Source organism: Xenopus tropicalis, chromosome 2 (genome assembly GCF_000004195.4).
Source record: "Xenopus tropicalis strain Nigerian chromosome 2, UCB_Xtro_10.0, whole genome shotgun sequence".
NCBI lineage: Eukaryota > Metazoa > Chordata > Amphibia > Anura > Pipidae > Xenopus > Xenopus tropicalis.
In genome coordinates this window covers 49666961-49679829 of record NC_030678.2, presented here as the reverse complement: position 1 = coordinate 49679829, position 12869 = coordinate 49666961, and positions in this window count along the sequence as shown.

Here is a 12869-nt window from a genome sequence, read left to right as displayed (position 1 = left end):
ACCTCTGTCTCCTGGTGTTTCATTAAGGTATGTAACACGGGGGTTCAGTGGGGTGCCTCAAGGCGAGGGGCCAATTGAGGAGTCCCCTTGTCAAGGTGAATTTTTGCGAGGTGAAGAATAGAAGCAGAACATAGGGAGAATGAAGGAGACTATTTTAAGATCAGAGCTGAGACATAGGGGAATGCTTAATTGTTAAGCTTGATTATGAGTGTCAGGATTCCAAATTTAATTTGAGAGAAAATAGAGAGTTAGTAAATAAATGTGCATGGGGAGCAGCTGATATGACATGGAAGGGTGAGATAGGTGGGTGAGTCTAGCTGTAGCATTTAGAACAGACCAAAGCTGTGACAGACAGTATGATGAATACCTGCAGGATTAAGTTGAAATCAAGCCAAACTGTGTAGCTTATAAAGCTCGAGCTTTCTTGCAAATATTAAAGTGGTAAATCTCAGAAATAATTGAAACCTTAAATAGAAACACCAACTATTACTAAAAACTTCTGCCATTACAATGTCATTACTATGTTTAAGTTTCAAGTTTATTGTCATATACAAATAACAAAAAAAAAAAATTACAAATATTAAATATAATAAAAGTGTGCAATAAAGGTACAAGTATTTACAATAAAAAAATGCAATGAAATATTTGAAATTGTGCAGTGAGGATTTAAAGTGGCTTTGCTTAAAGTGACACTGCGAAGAGTCCAGTAGTTATGGGGAGTGTGTGTTGGTTTGTGCAGAATGTCAGCAGTTCAGAAGCCTGATGGCTTTTGGGTAGAAACTGTCTCTGTATCTGCTGGTGTGGGTCTGGATGCTCCTGTACCGCCTGCCTGATGGTAGGAGCGTGAAAAGACTGTGGCTGGGGTCAGAGAGGATCCGCTGCATCTTCCTCCTACAGCTCTGTCTGTACAGGTCCTGCATGGCCGGCAGTTCAGTCCTGGTGATGCGCTGTGCTGATCTCACCACCCTCTGCAAAGCTTTGCGGTCCAAAGCATTACAGCTGCCATACTAGGTTGTGATACAGCCGGACAGAATACTCTCAATGGTGCATCAATAGAAGTTTGTGAGTATTCTGGAGTCCATGCCGAACCTCCTCAGGTGCTGCAGAAAGAGGAGCCGCTGTCTTGCAGCTTTTGTGATCACACCAACATGGTGAGACCAACTCAGATCCTCACTGATATTGATGCCCAGGAATCTGAAGCAGCTGACTCTCTCCACCTCTGCTCCCTCAATGTGAATGGGGGTATGGCCTCCTCCCTGCAGTCTCCTGTAATCCACAATGAGCTCCTTAGTTTTGCTGACGTTGAGCAGCAGGTTGTTGTCATGGCACCATGATGTCAGGGCTCTCACCTCTGCCCTGTATGCCGACTCATCTCCATTAGAAATGCAGCCGATGATGGTGGTGTCATCTGCAAATTTGATGATAGTATTGGAGCTGTGTTGCTGTACAGTCGTGGGTGAACAGGGTGTACAGCAGGGGGCTGAGCACACATCCCTGGGGGGCACCGGTGCTAAGTGTAAGTGTGGATGAGGTGATGTTGCCGATCTGAACCACCTGAGGTCTGTTTGTCAGGAAGTCCAGGATCCAGCTGCACAGGGAGGAACCGATGTTCAGGTCACGGAGTTTCATGACAAGTCTGGATGGTATGATGGTGTTGAAAGTGGAGCTGTAGTCAATGTAGTACAACTGTAGTCAATGTAGTACTAATGACCCAAATGGCAGTAGTAAATGTCACCATCAAACTATATTATAATTTTTTTCTAATAAGTGACCTCTAGGTTTAGTGGGAGCATCGACCACTACCAATCACCTCACACTTATATCCTGTAGTGTATAGAGTATAAAATAATTGTTTCTAAGAGCTACAGAAAGAACTTGCCACACTTGTTTAAACCAGTGTGCTTTAATATATCAACTTCAATAAAATCTTTATCTAAATCTCTCTCTCTAGTGAGAACATAACACACTTTCATTTTCTTTCTTTCTATTATTATTTATAAATCAAAGTATATAAAGGTTATAAACCTTGAAGATCAGCAAATACCAATAAATGTAAGTAAGACATTAAAATCCCTATGTGTAGTCCTACAGGGGCAAAATATTTAGCAGTTTAGTTCCTGCTGTGGTAGGTAACTGGCAGCAAAGCTGATCACTTAAAAGTGAGAGAAATTTCCATGTAGCCAATATACAGGCAAAATACATTTGCAGGTGTTATGTACCTTAAGGATATACAAATATGGATGCTATTTGTTGCGTTGTTACTTTCCTACACCAAATCATCAGTGTGAGGGTGGCTGGTGTGACAGACAGCCCAGTATAAAGATATTGATAAATGATAGGGCTCATTTATGACTGCAAGTGCAAAAGCTAATGAGCTCAGATGAATGCAAGGCTGGTCAAGTATTGGCACCATTCATTAAAGGTACTTGCATTAAAACAAGTTTCTTAAACGTCTATATTGTTGCAATGAGCAACATTGGTGCAAGGGAACCCTAGATCTACTGCCATGTATTATTGATTTCAACTTTCCCACAGCGGGTCTGTCAAGAGGTGCAACAAATTTTTGCTGCTATGTGCACCCAATTAACAAACAAAAGCTTATGCAGTTGCATTTCTTATGCTGTATTGGACACGTTGATGGCACATTGAATCCAAAATTCCACTTTGCACACTGCACTTTAGTAAGTAAATGATCCTTCATATGTTTAATTATAAAGTCTACTGTGTACTCAACAGGTATGGCTTAGAAAACTTAGGAAACAAGACATACACGTGGAAAATATAAACTAATAAGATTGGTTTTCAATTCTATGATCTATTATTACTATATCTTTTATTAATTCATGGTTTACATTAATTGATATTTGTGTATTGATAAGCTATACTTAAATCATTGGCAAATAAACTGCATGTCATCGTATAAATACTGGCTCAGTTCTATTGTTAAGGGCAGGCATTTGAAACAGAAGACTATCCAGTTATTACTCTTAAGGGGTTCTGGGAGTTGTAGCGCAGCATCAGCAAGAGATTAATGCCGCATAATCTATTAAATCAAACACAGAATGCATCAGCACTGTATGTAACACTTTATATGCTCTGAGGCATGGCTGTATGCACATTGTGGTCGTAGTCCTGGAAACAATGATGCTGTAAAACTACATTTTATATATTTCCCATTTTTAGACATACAGGTCCTTTTCAAAAAATTAGCATATTGTGATAAAGTTCATTATTTTCTGTAATGTACTGATAAACATTAGACTTTCATATATTTTAGATTCATTACACACAACTGAAGTAGTTCAAGCCTTTTCTTGTTTTAATATTGATGATTGTGGCATACAGCTCATGAAAACCCAAAATTCCTATCTCAAAAAATTAGCATATCATGAAAAGGTTCTCTAAACGAGCTATTAACCTAATCATCTGAATCAACAAATTAAGTCTAAAAACCTGCAAAAGATTCCTGAGGCTTTTCAAAACTCCCAGCCTGGTTCATTACTCAAAACCGCAATCATGGGTAAGACTGCCGACCTGACTGCTGTCCAGAAGGCCATCATTGACACCCTCAAGCAAGAGGGTAAGACACAGAAAGAAATTTCTGAACAAATAGGCTGTTCCCAGAGTGCTGTATCAAGGCACCTCAGTGGGAAGTCTGTGGGAAGGAAAAAGTGTGGCAGAAAACGCTGCACAACGAGAAGAGGTGACTGGGCCCTGAGGAAGATTGTGGAGAAGGACCGATTCCTGACCTTGGGGGACCTGCGGAAGCAGTGGACTGAGTCTGGAGTAGAAACATCCAGAGCCACCGTGTACAGGCGCGTGCAGGAAATGGGCTACAGGTGCTGCATTCCCCAGGTCAAGCCACTTTTGAACCAGAAACAGCGGCAGAAGCGCCTGACCTGGGCTACAGAGAAGCAGCACTGGACTGTTGCTCAGTGGTCCAAAGTATGTCATTCGGAAATCAAGGTGCCAGAGTCTGGAGGAAGACTGGGGAGAGGGAAATGCCAAAATGCCTGAAGTCCAGTGTCAAGTACCCACAGTCAGTGATGGTCTGGGGTGCCATGTCAGCTGCTGGTGTTGGTCCACTGTGTTTTATCAAGGGCAGGGTCAATGCAGCTAGCTATCAGGAGATTTTGGAGCACTTCATGCTTCCATCTGCTGAAAAGCTTTATGGAGATGAAGATTTCATTTTTCAGCACGACCTGGCACCTGCTCACAGTGCCAAAACCACTGGTAAATGGTTTACTGACCATGGTATTACTGTGCTCAATTGGCCTGCCAACTCTCCTGACCTGAACCCCATAGAGAATCTGTGGGATATTGTGAAGAGAAAGTTGAGAGACACAAGACCCAACACTCTGGATGAGCTTAAGGCCGCTATTGAAGCATCCTGGGCCTCCATAACACCTGAGCAGTGCCACAGGCTGATTGCCTCCATGCCACGCCACATTGAAGCAGTCATTTCTGCAAAAGGATTCCCGACCAAGTATTGAGTGCATAACTGAACATAATTATTTGAAGGTTGACTTTTTTTGTATTAAAAACACTTTTCTTTTATTGGGCGGATGAAATATGCTAATTTTTTTAGATAGGAATTTTGGGTTTTCATGAGCTGTATGCCACAATCATCAATATTAAAACAAGAAAAGGCTTGAACTACTTCAGTTGTGTGTAATGAATCTAAAATATATGAAAGTCTAATGTTTATCAGTACATTACAGAAAATAATGAACTTTATCACAATATGCTAATTTTTTTAAAAGGACCTGTATGTCGTTTTATAGCCTTATCTTTAATGTTTTTTCTCCCAGCACATCAGGGAATATGTGTGATCTGTTGTCAGACTTGCCATACAGTTCTTTCATGTGCAAAATTTTGCTTTCTGTTGCTCAAGAGGGATTTTAGAAGCTGGGTTACTTTTAAACATTAATGAGTGAAAAATAGGGTTACCGACAAGGAACCTGTCCCAGTCTTACACAGCATTTAGTAAATTTATGCTGCACATTTGGGCTGCATCCAGAAATGCTAATCAGTTCATAGCTGTTTATATAAGACAATGTATTTATTATCATGTTCATAATGGGCTTTATTAATAGACTTTACATAATGTACAGAATATACAGAGAATGTATATCAGCAAACTGTGACCATGAAGTTAAATAATGGCCAAGACAATTGTATTTGGGCTTCGGGTTTATTGATGAAATAATAAAAATGGTCATATACATCATACCGGCTGAACTTTAACAAATTTGTTAAATTTATGCACAACATTGTCATACTACGTATGACCCTTATGTCTAACTCATTAAACAGTGGATCAATTATCATGCTTTTATGAAGGACATATTATGTTAAACAGATGTACTTGCATTTTAGAATGTAGCAAGTAGGTTGCTCAATTGTGGTGAGAATTTACAAAGGCTTAATACAGCGCTACAGAATTATTTGATGAATAAAACATAGGGCACCTTGGATTTATCCTTGTCTATGTCATTATTCTCTAACCCTCTGAAGGACAGGTCAGAAGTTTCCTATATCTTTTGCATCCTCCTAGTTTTTCTATTTAGAAACAGCATACTGCTGCAAGAACTTGCCCACGAAACAATACTGGGGCCAAAAGTCATGTACCATCTGCTATCTGCTACTAAGGTGTAAGCAGATCCTGAGGAACTGTGATTGTTAAAAAAAAAACTTGTTTAGGGTCCATAGGTTGTTAGGCTCATGCTTTCTCAATTCTAATGGATGAATCCAGCTGCCATCCAATACCTGAGTCAACAAATCTGTGTGCCTTTGTAACCAGCAATGGAATGGATACACTAACAATCTATAGCATTTGGCAGGCAGCCCTTGACAGCCTATTCATATACTTACTTTACCTACAAAGCCCTTTTTCACACATGGCCAAAATCTGTACATTTACAAATTATGGGAGAGCATCAAACGTAAATCTTGTGGCTGCTAGAGCAGAATTGGTGTTAATCATATTTGCACCTTAGCAATTTTCAGTGAGTATCAATGCACCCCTTTAGCATTGCCTGGTTACACTCAAGTGCATACAAGGGAACTATCAGATTGTACCTGACAGTAATTACTTAGCAGTTACAATAGCTACAACTGATGTGTGTTAAGCAAATCATCCATTAATGTCATTACTGACTCCACACATGAGAAGTGATGCCATCAGAACACAAATGCAGTGGAGAACACATGCCACAATTTTACAAAGACAGTTGCTAATTTGTGTCCATAATGGGGCATTACATGAAAGATGCAGTGGACAACTGCTACTGAATTGAAATAAAACGTACTGCATTGGGGGTAAAAAAAACATGTGATCTGTGTCCAAATGTTGCACTTTGTATATTGCAATGCTTTTTGTATTTTTTTAGTAATTATCAAACCTTAGCATCACACAGACCAGGGGCCCCAATCTTATCTGCTTGTGATTCCCACTCAGATGTAAAAAGTGTTGGTGAGTCACACAAGCATGAAACAAGTTTTTGTGCTGTTATTTGTGTATTTGGTAGCCCCATATGGACTGCTGGCCTGCAGGAGACTCTGCTTGGAGTAAATATGTGTCTCTGAGCTTCCAAAACTTCCTCCAAGCAAGAAATGTAAAAATGGGCACCTACTTTGAGGCCACTGGGAGCAACATCAAAGGGGATGAGGTGCAACATGTTGCTCACAAGCCACTGGTTGGGGATCACTGACATAGAGTAAGTGACTCTTGTACTAAAGCCAGGCTGGTTTTTATTTTATAGAGGGCACACATATGTTGGTTTTTTGGCCAATTTCACATTAATATCACAAACAAGTGGAAAAAAGTAGAAAGGTATTGTATCTGTATCAAGAATCAAACAACGAATAATGGAGTAAACATTCTTGTATCAGTACCTTTAATCCATGAATCATTCAGTAGAAAATGGTTTGCATTGTGGAGGAAATGGGATTGTTATTAAACAGAAACCATGAGAAATTATGTTCATTATTGCAGCAACAGTTCCATTTTTAAATGCAGTGACAGAAACAATTCATTTGTCAGATAACGGATAAGATTATGGCTCTGCAGAAAAATGGACTCATTTCACTGTCTTTCCATTTTGTTTTTTTCCCTTCAGAGAACTGCTAACTCAGCCAAAATACAGATCTGTTTGGTAATGTGACTTTTATGATATTATTTTATGCCTTACGAACATTTTTATTTAATGGTTTATATTTTAAAGTTAGAATGTAAAAGAAAGTTGGAGTGTGAATAATGCAAATGGTTATTTTACTACGTTGATAACGTAATGTTAGCGCTGTTATTTTGATAAAGGTTTTCAGTTGACAGATAGCATTACACTGAATACACTTATCTTATATTACATTATAATAGCACTATTTGCCAAAATTATTAGATTACCTTTTGAATTTTCCACCCTTCTATTATATAGTAAAACATGCTGACATCTAACAAGATACAGATAATAAAGACACAAAATGTCCTTTAAGGAGAGCCTTTATAAATGTTTTTGGACTTTCTGTATGACTAATGGAAATATTAAAAAGCAAAATGAGATTTTTTTGCCCCCAAGAATGTGTTATTTTCTCTGAATGTAGGTTAATCTTTGTCAAAACATAGTTTCGGGCACTGATTTCAGACATATTTGATTTAATTCCCCCTCTGAGGCCCAAGATTTGACCCCTTCCATCCCCGTATCTTTTGAATACAGCTCTATCAAATGCAGGCAGTGTTGTATTTATATGGTTGCTATCAGCAGGGAGGATTGCAAAGCCATCTTTTTATTATTTATTTTCTTTATTTATCTTCAAGACAGGCTTCTTAAAGTATCTAGGACACAAACAGACATTTTAACCAAATTTGCCCTTAACTGGCAGGCTTGCCCCCTCCAAACAAGGCTCAATGAACCCCTGAAGGTTGGGGTTGTCCCAAAGTTTGGGAACTGTCTATCCCTTAAGTTTCCTTTTTATCTATCTTTTTTAATCTCCTATTGCATTATCCCCTTAACGAAACCCAGAAAATTATCTGTTCTAACAATCAATGGGCCTGATCTGATAAACCATTTCAACGGAGGTGCTACAATGTCAGAGATTTCTTAACAGTGTAGGAACCCATAGGGTTAACAGTCCCTATGGCTCTAAATCTCTTACAAGTGCTGTTTTCCTAGTTGCTAGGCAGAAGCATATGTATCTAAGTTACCTAATTAGTTACTCGGTTTATTTGCATGGGTTTCACTCTGGTTTCTTCCCACACTCTAAAAACTCACAGGAAGGTTAATTGGCTCCTGGTAAAACTGACTCACTTGTTTGAATGTGTACTTTTATCTATAAGCTTTATTTGGGCATAGGCTAATGTGAATTATGTATAATCTCTCTAATGCATTGTAGAATATGTTGGCAATACATAAAAACTGGATTATGATAATATTTCAAAAGCCCAAAGAAAAGCATATAGGTTTCTATCAATACAGAATGAATAAGTTAAAAGGAACTCAAATATTACCTTTTATAAAAAAAAAAAAACTTTTCCTGCTATATATATATGGAGTATTGGTTGGCAGTGCTTGTTATGGCTTATTTAAAAAAAGCATACACTATTTGAGAAGTGCTCACATGGCAGCAAAATTGCATAATGTATCAATCAGACTCTAAAGCCGTTATTGATGGTGCATACATTTTACACTGGATGTGACACCACCCCCACTAATTTAAACAGGTGCTACAACTGCATGATTTACCAAAGCAAATCTAAATTTGTGTCCATGTTGGTGCATTGTGCTCATGTTGCTATGGATACTGTTTAGCAGGTACTCACAATGAAGCTGGAATTCAAGACAAAATGTGCATTTTGAATAAACATACACATACAAACAACACAAATAATTTCAATACTTTCAATATTTCAAAACTTCCCTAAAACATTTTCCATTCTTACAGGTTAGCAATGCATGTTACAATGCTTACTCAAGAATAAAAAGCTATTGAATAGCGATCAGAGATAACATTTAGATATTGATAATATTGTCTTCAATGAGACAGCTGTGTCTTGAAAAAAGATAACATGACTTATAGAAATAATGATCTACTACAAGGGCACCTCTCCACCACTTGTGTTTACCATATAGGCTTTTTCCCAGAGAATATCAGTTTTTGGAAGTTAAAGGCAAAGTCAAACAGGGTGATTTCACTCATATAGCCCTCTATTCAGATAAATGGCATTTTGACAGTGGATGGGAACATAGGATTTGTCATTAAAAAGGTTTAATGACACAAACATTTGAATTGTTGTCTATCTTTAATTAAGTTCTCGTTAATCTCAGGGTTCATTGATGAAAGCAAGTGCATTGTGTAAAGTAAAATGTCTGATGCATTACACCATGTTTTTTCCAAAAATGTAGCATGCCCCCCAAAAGCCAAGCATGACTGTGGCTGTGAGGAGCAGTTGCACTTCATGCCATTGTGCCCAGAGCATCGAAATGCCAACTGTACTGGTGTTTTAGGTTGGACCCTACTGAGCTGAACATTGTTGGTATGGCATCAACCTAGCACTCAGCTTCAAAATGACATCTGCCTTTCAATAGGCTTTGCCTATTAATCCAGCCCACATTGAGAAACCCAGGAATTATTGGCAGTGCCAGCTTAAAAGTGGTGGTAGCTCCATGGTTCGCCTTTATCTATAGGTTCACTAGGGGGCTGATTTACTAAGACACGAATTCGAATTGGAAAAATTCCCATTGTAAAACGAACATTTTGCGACTTTTTAGTATTTTTTGCGATTTTTTCGGCGCCTTTACGACTTTTAGGAAATTGTCGCAACTTTTTCGTTACCAATACGATTTGCGCGAAAAAACGCGAGTTTTTCGTAGCCATTACGATTCGCTCGTATCTTGTCGCGACTTTTTCGTATTGAGCGCTCGTAAGCGGCGGGCGAAACTTTCAGACTTAGCATGATTTTGGAAGCCTCCCATAGGACTCAATGGCACCCTGCAGCTCCAACCTGGCCCAAGAAAAGTCACCATACTGAAGCTTGAATGAATCCGAACGCTACGAAAATATCGCAACATTTTTGCGCAACTTTCGGAATGGCTACGAAAAAGGCACGACTTTTCGCGCAAGTTTTAACGCTACGAAAAAATCGCCAGATTTTGCGCAACATTCGGAATGGCAACGAAAAAGTCGCGATAATTTTCCGAAAAATTGCCAAATACCAATCATTACGAAAAAAACGCAATCGGACGCATTCGGCCCGTTCGTGGGTAAGTAAATGTGCCCCTAAGGGGCTGATTTACTAACCCACGAATCCGACCCGAATTGGAAAAGTTCCGACTTGAAAACGAACATTTTGCGACTTTTTCGTATGTTTTGCGATTTTTTCGGATTCTGTACGAATTTTTCGTTACCAATACGATTTTTGCGTAAAAACGCGAGTTTTTCGTATCCATTACGAAAGTTGCGTAAAAAGTTGCGCATTTTGCGTAGCGTTAAAACTTACGCGAAAAGTTGCGCATTTTTCGCGTAAGTTTTAACGCTACGCAAAATGCGCAACTTTTTACGCAACTTTCGTAATGGATAGGAAAACTCGCGTTTTTACGCAAAAATCGTATTGGATCCGAAAAATTCGTAAAGAATCCGAAAAAATCGCAAAACATACGAAAAAATCGCAAAGTACCGATCATTACGAAAAAAACGCAATCGGACTCCATTCGACCCGTTCGTGGGTAAGTAAATCAGCCCCTTAGTGTACCTATGGAAGAAGGGGAACCATGGAGAGGGAACCATGGAGCTACCACCACCTTCAAGCTGGCACTGGCAATTTGATAAATCGGCCCATACTGTATGTGCCATGAGGAACGGAAGGCAGGATGAGCACACTGGTGCAAAATCCCGCCAACTTGCAGCTCAGCAGTAAAGACAGAACACGGGTCAAATGGTTGTGGCACCCTGGGAAATAAAGAATATGGCTAGCCTCATGTAAAATTTTACAATTAAATATTAAAAACATTTGTTTGTGTTTTTGGAAAACGGATTTCAATGCAGGATTCTGCTGGAGAAGCTTTATTAACTGATGCGTTTGGAAAAAAAATGTTTTCCAATGACAGTATTCCTTTAAATAATTCAGACACAATGCTGGCAAAAGAAAAGGAGCACACCGTGGTTATTCAGCAACTGGACAATCCTATGCAAGGTGTAAACCACCTGATCATCATGTTATGGAATATAATTAAAGTGTGTTTATTTGGAATCTCCACTGATTGGTGAGTATAATATAATAGTGTATCACTATTAGTATTATAACAAAAATACAAATTACATTGTTCACTTTGGTACAATTTTTTGCATTTCTCTCCATCAAAGAAACAGTTAAGAAATCTGCTTTTTTTTTTTACTCAAATGGCAAGACATACTCATCTTAACACCCTCCTTTTTTTCTTTTCAGGTTTATGATTAACAAACATTTCAATTTAGCAGAACAAGCAAAGCTGAAATGAGGGACATATTTTAGTTTGATTGCCTGGGGAGCCAGAGACTTTTGCACATAACGATGATAGGCCACCTGACAACTTTGAAAATGAATTTCCAAGAAGAAAGTGCATTGGCCAAGCATAGAAATATAAGTATTTTTCACTGTCAATCTAACATGTAAAGCTCATTTCAGCAGTGTAAAGATTATTTCACTCTATATGTGTAGAGTTTTCAGTATTTTATTGCAGATTGTTCCATGTTCAATGACTTTAAGATGAACCACATAAATGGAGTGCTGCCTCCTCGCTACAGTCATAGTAACACTTCTGCTAAAGTAGATGCCACTGATCTGAGAAACTGATCACATCTTACATGTAGGGGAGAGGGGTAATGATCTTCTATTTAATTCTCTCTTATACGTACAGTATATTCTTGGAAGCTTAATCATTTTCTTGCAAGAAATGGAATCAAGCAAGAAGACAAGCAGGTATGGCCTTTCTTCCACTTGGTTTCCAAGTGTAGGATCAATGCCATAATGAGGCTTATGATTGCAGTACAGTGAAATGTATAATGTTATAGATAATTGGATTGAGTGGTAACATACACTTATATATTTTGGCGTCACAGCTGGTGCACTCTGTTTTTAAATAGTTTATACCTTGATGAGTGTAATTCTTGTATATATACTGTATATACAAGACACTGCGCATTAACTTTTCCCAATCCTTCAGTTCTTTGTAAATGAGTCATGTGACCAGATGGCCTAACCACTTTCTGATTGGCTTTGCATTTAGTGGGTTTATATTTATTTAAAGGAATACTTTCATGGGAAAACATGTTTTTTTTTCAAAACACATCAATTAATAGAGCTTCTCCAGTAGAATCCTGCATTAAAATCTGTTTTTCATAAACACAAACAGGTTTTTTTAAATTTTATTATGAAATTTCACATGGGGTTAGACATATTCTTCATTTTCCAGGGTGCCACAGCCATGTGACCTGTGCTCTGATAAACTTCAGTCACACTTTACTGCTGAGCAGCAAGTTGGAGTGATATCATCCCCCTCCCAGCAGTCGATCACCAGAGCAATGGGATAAGCAAGATAGCAGCTCCCAGTGGATATCAGAATAGCACTCAATAGTAAGAAATCCAAGTCTGGCTTGGGACTCATCCAGTTACATGGGAGTAGGAGAAAAAAATAGGTTACCTGAAAGCAGTTCTAATGTGTAGCGCTGGCTCTTTCCGAAAGCTCAGAATCAGGTACAATGCAGTTGAGTTGGCTGCCTACACACCAATATTACAACTAAAATACATTTGTTGGTTCAAGAATAAAATGGTAGAGTGAATTATTTGCTATGTACACAGTGTAATTTAGAAATAAAAAGTATACATAAAAATCATG